Raw genomic sequence first — 11,125 nt, 5'->3', positions numbered from 1 at the left:
TGTGCTTAATTAAAAACAAACAAACAAACTCAATACAACTTTGCAATACACTTAATTTCCACAGGCACGCTATAACTTAAACAAATGCTATAATTCACAACAAATGAACGAATGATGCACGTGCTTGACTCAATTGTCTCTATCTCTGTCTGCAATTCAATTACATTCTTGCCGTCACTTCTTGGCGGTCTTATATACAAGAATACCGCACATCTAGTAAACACTCGAGGCTTCACGAAGGGACATGAATTTTCTAGAAGCTCATGACGTGTTATTAAACGTCACGTGACTTCCGCTGTCGTAACAATACCTTTTGGTTGCGCCAATATTACAGTTTTTTCTCACAACACTGTAATATTGGCTCAACCAAAAGGTATTATAGCAAATGATATTTGTGAATTCTTTGAAATTCTGGTATCACTTTTGTGGTATTTTGACTTCATCATGTCTACTCTCTACACTGTAGAGAGTGTACCAATAACTACTGTAATAATATGTTTAATGGATGTAGGTTGAGAGTTATACTAGTTCAGATAAATTAGTTGCATTTTTTAAAACTTTTTATATTAGTATAATTTGTCTACTGTACTACTAATAAGCTTATTCATTTTGGCCTTTACTACTACAATGGGGGCTGAAATGCCAATGTCAGGAGGTACGTTTACCAGTGATAGGACCTTAATTATTTTCGTTTTTCTTATATTTTACATTTCTTTAGAGAACATTCACCTTTCCACAGTTATATGCAGTTATACTTTTTCTGTTAAATACGTCATGTGACCTATGTACAGGTTTACAATTACCACTTGAACTTTTTAGAGAAGGTCACCCCACATTTTTACATAGATATTCCCCGGACCTTCATCTCTATTTAATAATACATGATCTCTTGTATTTTAATTGGGCGCGTTAATAGGGGCACGTTGCTAGGCTGCTATAACACTTGACAGACGGAAGCTGTCTGCTGCCAGAGGGTGTGTTGCTATGGACGGACACGAAGTGGCACCAGAGGGTGCATTGGTATGACGATCGCCCAGATTGTTGGCAAACGAACTACCAAAGGGTGATATAGATTGGCATGACATCAAATTTATAGTAAAAATCAAAGTCTTAAAATTAATATTTTATCTAATTTGCATAATGTTGTATTTACATTTATCTGTACTGAAAAGTTTCTTTTATCACAATTACAGTTTCATTTTATGAGGAAAAAATTAATTCTGCTATTTTAATCTTACCAACTTTATAGTTTTCCGTTTATACATTACAACGTTTTAGAAAAGTGGATGGTGTTCCTATAGATGAATAGTGTTACTAAGGGCAGTTTTTCTATAGGCAGATGGTGTTATTATAAACAGATATATCAATAGGATGATGAGTTCATCATGTGGTATCTCAACCTTTTATACTTTTTTAAATGTAAGACTTGTATTTGTATTTTTATATTTGTTTAGCATAACAATCCAAAGAAACGTTTTAACACTTCTTTATTTTCTCACAATAAAGATTTTGCAATCTGATTTACATAAAAAGACATATTTATTAAGGATATATTAACATGAAATTTTTTGCAACAAAACCATGAACAAACATATCATTAATATCTTTGTGGGATCCAAATTTAGATGATAGTTTTCGTTTTGAAACTTGTCGACAACGATCATAAGCATAATATATATATTATTGTCCACACCCAGATGAATAGGGTTCTTGCAGTATCTTTTTATATTCTAAACCCACGTTTAACAGTTCTTCAGGATTAATTTTCTTATGTTGTGGTTATGTGGAGACAGGCCTAATGGATCAAAATATTGTCCTTTCTCATCTCGACCAAAGTAAATACAGACATAGTGGCCACAAGGTTTATGATCCAGATTGACGATGTACAAACACACTTCCAAGCTTCTTTTGCATACACAAATCTTATGAAAGTATTGAATAAACTTTACCAACTCTTATATCTAACCCCACAATATGATGGTGACAAATATGGAAACCATCTAACTTTTCCAGCTCATATATCTTAATTCACATCATAATGATGATTAATAGTGAATCCATCTAGCTTTATCAGCTCTTATATCTTGCTCCAAAATATAATGATAATTAATATTCAAACCACCTATTTTTACCAACTCTTATCTATTACTGGTCAACATGATTCTAACTTATATGAAAACCAACTAATTTATTCAGCTCTTATATCTTACTGTACAATATAATGGTAAGTAAAATAGAAACCACCTAACTTGTATCTTACTCCAAAACATAATGGTAATTGGTACGGAAACCATCTAACTTTACAATTTCTTATATCTTCCTCCAGAATATGATGGTAACTATTATGAAAATCATCTAACTTTACTAGGTTATATATATAGATATTACTCCGCAACATGATGGTAAATAATATGGAACAACCTAACTTTACAGGCTTTTATATCTTACTCCACAACATGATAGTAACTAACATGGAAGCCGTTCTAGCTTTTTCAGTTCTTATATGTTACTCCACAATATGTTGATAACAACTGCTATGGAAATCATTTAACTTTACAAGGCCATACATATATTATTCCACAACATGATGGTAACTAATACGGAAACCACGTAACTTTGCAAGATTTTGTATCCCACTCCACAACATGATGGTAACTAATACGGAAACCACGTAACTTTGCAAGATTTTGTATCCCACTCCACAACATGATGGTAACTAATACGGAAGCCATTTTTACTTTTTCAGCTCTTATAACCTACTCCAAAACATGATAGTAGCTAATGGAAACTACATAACTTTTGCAGCTTTTATACCTGACTCCACAACTTGATGGTAATTAATAACGAAACTACCTAAATTTATGAGCTCTTATGTTTTACTCCGCAATATGATGACAATTAACATTGAAAACAGCTAATTTTACCAACAAATATGGAAACCATTTAACTTTTCCAGCTCTTGTATCTTACTCCACAACAAGATGATGATTGATATGGAATCCATTTAGCCTTATCAGCTAATATATTTTACTTCACAACATGACAGTAAAAAATATGGAAACCATCTAATATATTCAGCTCTTATATCTTACTGGACAATTTGATGGTAAGTAATATGGTAACTACCTAAATATACTAACTCGTATATCTTACTCCAAAACATGATGATAATTAATGTGTAAACCATTTCACTTTACCAGGCCCTATATATTACTCCACAATATGATGGAAAATAATGTAGAAACAACCTAACTTTACAATCTTTTATATCCCACTCGACAACATGGTGGTAAATAACGTGGAAGCCGTTTTAACTTTTCCTGTTATTTTATCTTACTCGACAACGTAATGGTAACTAATATGGAAACCATCTAGTTTCACCAACTCTTATATCTTAATCCACAGTTTGATAGTAACTAATATGGAAACCATATAACTTTTTCAGCTCTTAATTTTAACATATCTTATTTCTTACAGCACAATATGGATAACTATTATAGAAACCATATAACTTTACCTGCTCTTATATCTTACTCCACAACATAATGTTAACTAACCTGGAAGCTTTTCTAAATTTTGCTGCTCCTATATTTTACTCCACAATATGATGGTAATTGATATGGAAACCATCTAACTTTACAAACTCTTAAATCTTACTCCACAGCATAATGGTAACTAATATGGAAACCATTTAACTTTACAAACTCTTAAATCTTACTCCACAGCATAATGGTAACTAATATGGAAACCATTTAACTTTACAAACTCTTAAATCTTACTCCACAGCATAATGGTAACTAATATCACATTAGGTACCGACACGTTTTGGAGTAAGATATAACAGCTGGAAAAGTTATATGGTTTCCATATTAGTTACCATCATGTTCTGAAGTAACATATAAGTGTTCGAAGAGTTAGAAAATTTTTCGGCTTCCGTATTAGTTACCATCATGTTGTGAAGTAAGATAACGGAGCAGGAAAAGTTAGAACGGCTTCCAGGTTAGTTACCATCATGTTGTGTAGTAAGATATAAGAGCTGGAAAAGTTAGAGTGACTTTCGTTTTAGGTGTGGTGTAAAGTACTCAAAGAGTTAGAACGGTTTCCATATTCCTTAGCGTCTTACTGTGGAGTAATATATAACAGCTGGAAAAGTTAGAGTGACTTTCGTTTTAGGTGTGGTGTAAAGTACTCAAAGAGTTAGAACGGTTTCCATATTCCTTAGCGTCTTACTGTGGAGTAATATATAACAACTAGTAAGGTTAGATGGTTTTCATATTACTTATCATCATGCTGTATAGTAAGATAAAATCACTAGAAATGTTAAAATGGCTTTGTTTTAACTTTTCCAGCTCTTATATCTTATTCCACAACATGATGATAAAGAATATGGAAACCATTCTAATTTTACCAGGTCTCATATCTTACTCCCAAACATTGTAATAATTTATACTGAAACCATCTAACGTTTCCAGGTCTTACATCTTACTCGACAACATGATCATAACTAATATGAAAACCATCTAACTTTACCACTTTTTGTATTTTACTCTTCAATACGAAGGTAAGTGATATGGAAACCATATATCTTACTCCACAGAATGATGGTAACGAATATGTAAGCCGTTCTAACTCTTCCAGCACTTATATATTATTCCATAACATGGTTACTAATATAGAAACAATCCAACTTTACCAGCTTTTTCTATCTTACTCCACAATATGATAGTAAGTAAAATGGTAACCATTTAATATTACCAGTTCTTATATCTTACTCCACATTACGATGATAATTAATATGTAAACCAACTAACTTTACTAGTTTTTGTATTTTATTCTACAATATGGTAGTAAGTAATATAAAAACCATCCAACTTTACCAGCTCTAATATCCTACTTCACAACAAGATATGAACTTATACGGAAACCGTTCTAGCTTTTCTAATTCTTATATCTTACTCCACAAAATGATTGTAACTAATATGAAAACCATCTAATTTTACCAGATGATCTATCTCAATCCACAACATGATGGTAAATAATACAGAGACCTTTTAACTTTACCATATCTTATTTCTTACAGTACAATATGATGGTAATTAATATGGAAACTATCTAACTTTACCAGCTATTATATTTTACTCCATAACATGATGGTAACTAAAATGTAAACCGTTCTAATATTTCCTGCTCCTATATCTTTCTCCACAAAATGATGGTAACTAATATGGAAACCATCAAACTTTACCGGATTCATGGTGGCAGAAAAACATGTACGTTCAATAAGTCTTGGTACAAAATGATAAAAACTCTATAACCCGAGCGCTTTCGAAATGTGGGCCTTTCTTCTTCAGGGTGGGAATGGTGGTATAATCAAATGAGTGATATATAAAGAGGGTTGAGGGAAGTCATCTGGTCTTCCACGAAATGTTTAGTATATTTTTTTCATGTACTATTGTAAGTGTGTTCTATTTCCGGTACAATGTGGTCAGCAACAAGAGCGTTATGTGTTTTTTAACCATTTCTTAGGCAAAATATTCCTGACATATTTTAGAAAAATAATTTTTATTCTTTGCTTATTTCTTTCATGTAGCGTGAATCTTAATTTTTCTAAAACTTACTATTTATTTAAGATTATTTTCCATACCTGTTTGTATAAATAAAGTGAAATAAAGATGACAACTGTAGAATGATTGGAAAAAGAGATGTTAGCTTAAGATCTCTCTTTCAATCAGTCTCCAGATGTCACATTTATTTCACTTGATGTTGAAGTATAGTTTTCTTTCTTTCCCCCATAGATGAAACCATTAATCCGAGAACACTGATTCCAGGATCTAGATTGATTCCAGATGGTCGTACAGTGTTAAGATTAGCGATCCAATAAACTTCTTTTATCTCTCTATCTGCTTTAGTTTTGAATCCTGTTTCAATGCCGATGAGAGTAACATTTTTAATAGAATGATCGGTTTGGTTAAAGTGTTGAGCAACAGGGAGATCTTTATTTTCGGTGTTAATAGAAGATTTATGTTTGTGGAAACGTTCTCTAAGAGTTGTTTGTGTATGCCCTACATATTGATGATTGCATTTTTACACTCTATAAGGTAAATGGTGTTTTGTGTTCCAAAAGTGATTTCTTTGGAAATTTTAAAGTTTCTTTCGTTGTGCTTGTCACAAAATGAGTCAGTAGTTTTTATGAACTTCAAGGTTTGACAACGAGCTTTATTGCATGGATGACAACAATTTTTTGGTGGGACGTAATTCACTTTTATGTGAACGAGGATATCTTTTAGAGTTCTGCTTTTACGGAAGGAGACAACGGGAATTTCAGGAAATATCTGTTTTATTGCTTTCTTGGTTAACCAATTCTAACACCTTTTTACACAACTTTACCAGATGTTACACCTCACTCCACAACATGATGGTAACTAATACGGAAACGAACTACCTTTTCCAACTCATACATCTTACTTCCCAACATGATGATTACTACTAACATACAATCCATCTATCTTTACCAGTTCTAATTTCTTACTCTACAATATGATGGTAAGTAATACGGAAAATGTCTAAATTTACCAGTTTTTCTGTACTACTCCACAACATGAAGATAACTAATACGGAAGCCGCTCTAGCTTTTCCAGCTGTTATATCTTACTCCACAACATGATGGTAACTAACATGTAAGCCGTTCTAACTTTTCCTACGCCATTATTTTACTCCACAGCATGATGGTAACTAATATAGAAACCATCTAACTTTACCAGGTCTTACATCTTCCTCTACAATACTATGGTAAGTAATATTGAAACCACCTAACTTTGCCAGTTCTTATATCTTACTTTACAATAAGATGGTAACTAATGAAGAAAACATCCATCTTTATCAGCTGTTATATCCTGCTCCACAACATTATTATAATTATATGATGATAGTTAACATTAAGACAACCTAACTTTACCGGCTCTTATATCCTGATCCACAACATTATTATAATTGATATTGAAAGCATATAACATTTTCATCTTTTATATCTTACTACACAACATGATGATAATTAATATTGAAACCATCTAGTAATCGACTCATTTTTCGGAAAACGTAGCTTAATGATAAAACAAAACACGAACGTAATAACAGGAAGCATTTATTAAACGTTTAGGAATCATCATGATTCCATCATCAGTAATCTAGAGGTACAAACAACAGAAATATATACATAAGAAATATACAGTTCGAATATACAAATATAGCACGAGAAAATTAAAACTGAGGCATAAGTGAAATAGTTAAAATAAGTTTAAATCCAGTGAAAACTGTATGTTATTTAGGAACGGAAAAATAGTGTTTATGTGTAATGTTTCTTTTATAAGGAATTCGGTATCATGTTTGGCTGTTGAAAGAATTTTAAAGTTTGAGAGAGAAATCGGATGTCCAGTTTTTGTATTGTGTTGATAGATAGCGGAGTTGGGAGAGTTTGTAACCTTTCTTCCAGTTTTTTATAGATATACCCATGTGTTCACGTGTTCGTACTTTTAGAAATGAGAAGGTTATTTTCTCCAAGAAATGCATAGGGTAGCCGTTTCGAAAGAGAATACTTTGTATGGAAGTAACGTATTTGTGAAGGGCTAAATAAGACGAGGTAAGTTTGTAGGATCTATTTAGTAGAAAGATAATAAGACTGCGTTTGAAAGAGAATGGTATAAAACTGTTAAACTGAGTGAAAAGACCAGTAAATGTGTTTTTACCATAGACATAAGTCGAAAAGCCTTTAGCATCATGGTTAACAAGAACGTCCAGAAAGAGAATAGAGAGGTGTTGTGAATTGAGATAGTCAAGAAAGCGTTGGATATGATCAATATGGCGGAAGATAAGGAAAGTATCATCAACATATCTTCTGTAGAGAACAGGTTTGAAGCTCAATTCTGTTCGTGGTGACAGAGAAAAATGTTGGCCAGCGTAGGACCCAGTGGGAAGCCCATAGCAACGCCATCTATTTGCTCATATAGAGTATTGTTAAAGATGAGAAGAGAGCCTTTGGTCGAGAGTTCAAGCACAGATTTGAAATCAGACTTAGAAAATCCATTAACAAGAATGTTTTTAGCGAAAAGATTAGAAAGTGCAATATTAATGATTTCGTCCAGGGGAATATTAGTAAAAAGAGAAGTAATATCGAAGCTAGCCATCACGTGATTTTTAAGAGGAGGAGGGGGGGGAGGAGTTGAATGATTTCTCGGAAAAATTTGAAGGAGTCAGGTGTTGTAAATTCATTCATAGTAAAAGGTTTTAAGATGGGTATAAAAAATTTAGCTACGTTATAACTGTGAGTACCTAAGACAGAAAGTATAGGTCGGAGGGGGGGGGGTGTCTGGTTTATGAACTTTTGGCAGACCATATAATATTCCAGGTTGGGCGCCTGTGGGATATAAATTAGGTTAGGTTTCTAAGAATTCTCTGTGTTTTCCCTTCAAGTTGTAAAGTATTGGTTAATGGTTCTTTGTTTATAAGTTTGAGCTTGTTGTGGTCGTTAAGAGTGTCAAGCATTTTTTTAACATAGTCAGCTTTGTTGAGGATAAAATTCCGTTTCCGGTCGAGTGATGATGATATTTTTGTTTCGGGAGAGTTCTCTTTGGTAGCTACAAGTTCTTCAGATTTCAGATTTGATTATATCCTGCGTGTGCTATAGATACAGAAGGTGGAGAGTGCTAAGTTTTTTCAACTTAGTAGTAAATAGTTCTCGTGCTTGTTCAGAAATATTCTTGGTAAAAATATGTAAATATTTTTATATTCCGGTACAAAGATTCCAAGGGATAGAGGTAATTGACATAACTGAGTTTTGAGGAGGGTATGGAGAAGTTCAATTCTTTGGCTAGTGAAGTTTGATTATCACTTAAAGTGATGTTGTTGTAGTTGAAAATGACTTGGTCAGGGGGAGATCTTGCTGTGAGTTATGTTATTAGAAAGTTTCCTTAGTTTAACATTCTGTATGTGTTCGTGACTAGCAATTTTCTTCTCATTACTTCGGTTGATAAGATTCAAAAGATGGTTGATATCCAGCCAGGATGTAAAGTTGGAAAGTGACGTTAGAGATGAATTTAGGTTAGATGAGAGGTGATACCTGTGTCAGTTATTTATCATTCGATTTGTTTATTTCTTATATATATATATATATTTGTTGTAATTACAAGTATTGTTTGTTTGTTTTGTACCTCTAGATTACTGATGATGGAATTATGACGATTCCGAAACGTTTAATAAATGTTTCCTGTTGTTACGTTCGTGTTTTGTTTTATCATGAAACCATCTAACTTCACCAGCTCTTATATCTTTCTCCACAACATGATGATAATTAATACTGAAACAACCTGACTTCGGCGGCTCTTATATCTTACTACATGACATTATAATAACTGATATTGAAAGCATCTAACGTTTCGAGCTTTTATAACTTACTACCCAACAGGATAACTAATATTCAAACCATCTAGCTTCACCAGCTCTTATATGTCCCTAATTTAGCAGTGTAAGACTAGAGGGAAGGCAGCTAGTCATTACTACCCACCGCCAACTCTTGGGCTACTCTTTTACCAACGAATAGTGAGATTGACCGTCACATTATAACGATTCCACGGCTTAAAGGGCGAGTATGTTTGGTGTGACGGGGATTCGAACCCGCGACTCTCAGATTGCGAGTCGAGCACCCTAACTACCTGGCTATGCCAGGCCATTTACCGGCTCTTATATCTTTCTCCACAACATTATAATAATTGGTATTGAAAGCTTCTAACTTTTACAGATCTTATACGTTTCTCCACAACATGATGATAATTAATATAGAAACCATCTAACTTTACCAGTTGTTATATCTTACTCCACCGAATGATGGTAACAAATATGGAACCATTCTAACTCTTTGAACACTTACAACTTACTCCATAACATTATGGTAACTAATATCGAAACCGTACAACTTTATCAGCTGTTGTAACTTACTCCACAATATGTTGTAGGTAATAAGGAAACCATCTAATTTTACCAGCTCTTATGCCTTACTCCACAACATGACGATAATTAATACTGAAACCATCTGTCTTTATCAGCTCTCATATCTTACTCCACAACATCACGTTGATTAATATTGAAACCATCTAACTTTACCAGCTCTTATATCTTGCGCCACTGCATGGTGGTAACTAACATGAAAACCATATGTCTTTACTAACTCTTATATATTACTCCACAACATGGTGGTAACTAATATGGAAACCACTTACCTTTGCCAGCTTCTATATCTTACTCAACAACATGATGGCAACTAATATGCTTTATCTTTGCAACTATCTTTACTAACTCTTATAGCTTACCACACAACTTGATGGTAACTAATACGGAAGCAGCTCTATCTTTTCCATCTCTTATAGCTTACTCCCCAAAATTAAGGTAACCAATATGGAAAACATCTAACTTCACCAGATGCTATATCTTACTCCACAACATGATTGTAATTAATACAGAGACCACCTAACTTTACTATCTGTTATTTCTTACTGTACAATATAATGATAACTAATATAGAAAACATCTAACTTAAACAACTCTTATATCGTACTCCACAACATGATGGTAACTAATATGGAGTCCATCTAACTTTACCAGCTCTTATACTTTACTCCATCACCTTTTAGTATATAATGTGGAATCCATCTAACTTTACCAGCTCTTATGTTTTACTCCATCACCTTTTGGTATTCAATACTGAAACCACCTACCTTTTCCAGCTACTATATCTTACTCCACAACATGTTGGTAACTAATATGCAAACCATCTAACTTTACCAGTTCTCATATCTTACTCTGTAATATGATAGTAAGTAACATGTAAACCATTTAATTTTACCAGTTCTTATATCTTGCTCCATCGCATGATGGTAACGAATATGGAAGCTGCTCTAGCTTACTCCACAAAATTACGGAAACTAATATGGAAACCATCTAACCAGCTCTTACAGTGCCTTGCAAAATTATTCACTCCTACCAATAATGTCACATTATTGAATAAGTGGAGTTGTTTAAACATTTATTTAACAACAAATAAAAGCTTGGAATGGTCTATTCTTTCATTGGGGGTGTG

This window comes from Limulus polyphemus, unplaced genomic scaffold (genome assembly GCF_000517525.1).
Source record: "Limulus polyphemus unplaced genomic scaffold, Limulus_polyphemus-2.1.2 Scaffold242, whole genome shotgun sequence".
Classification (NCBI taxonomy): domain Eukaryota; kingdom Metazoa; phylum Arthropoda; class Merostomata; order Xiphosura; family Limulidae; genus Limulus; species Limulus polyphemus.
Note: the sequence above shows the minus strand (reverse complement) of the source record.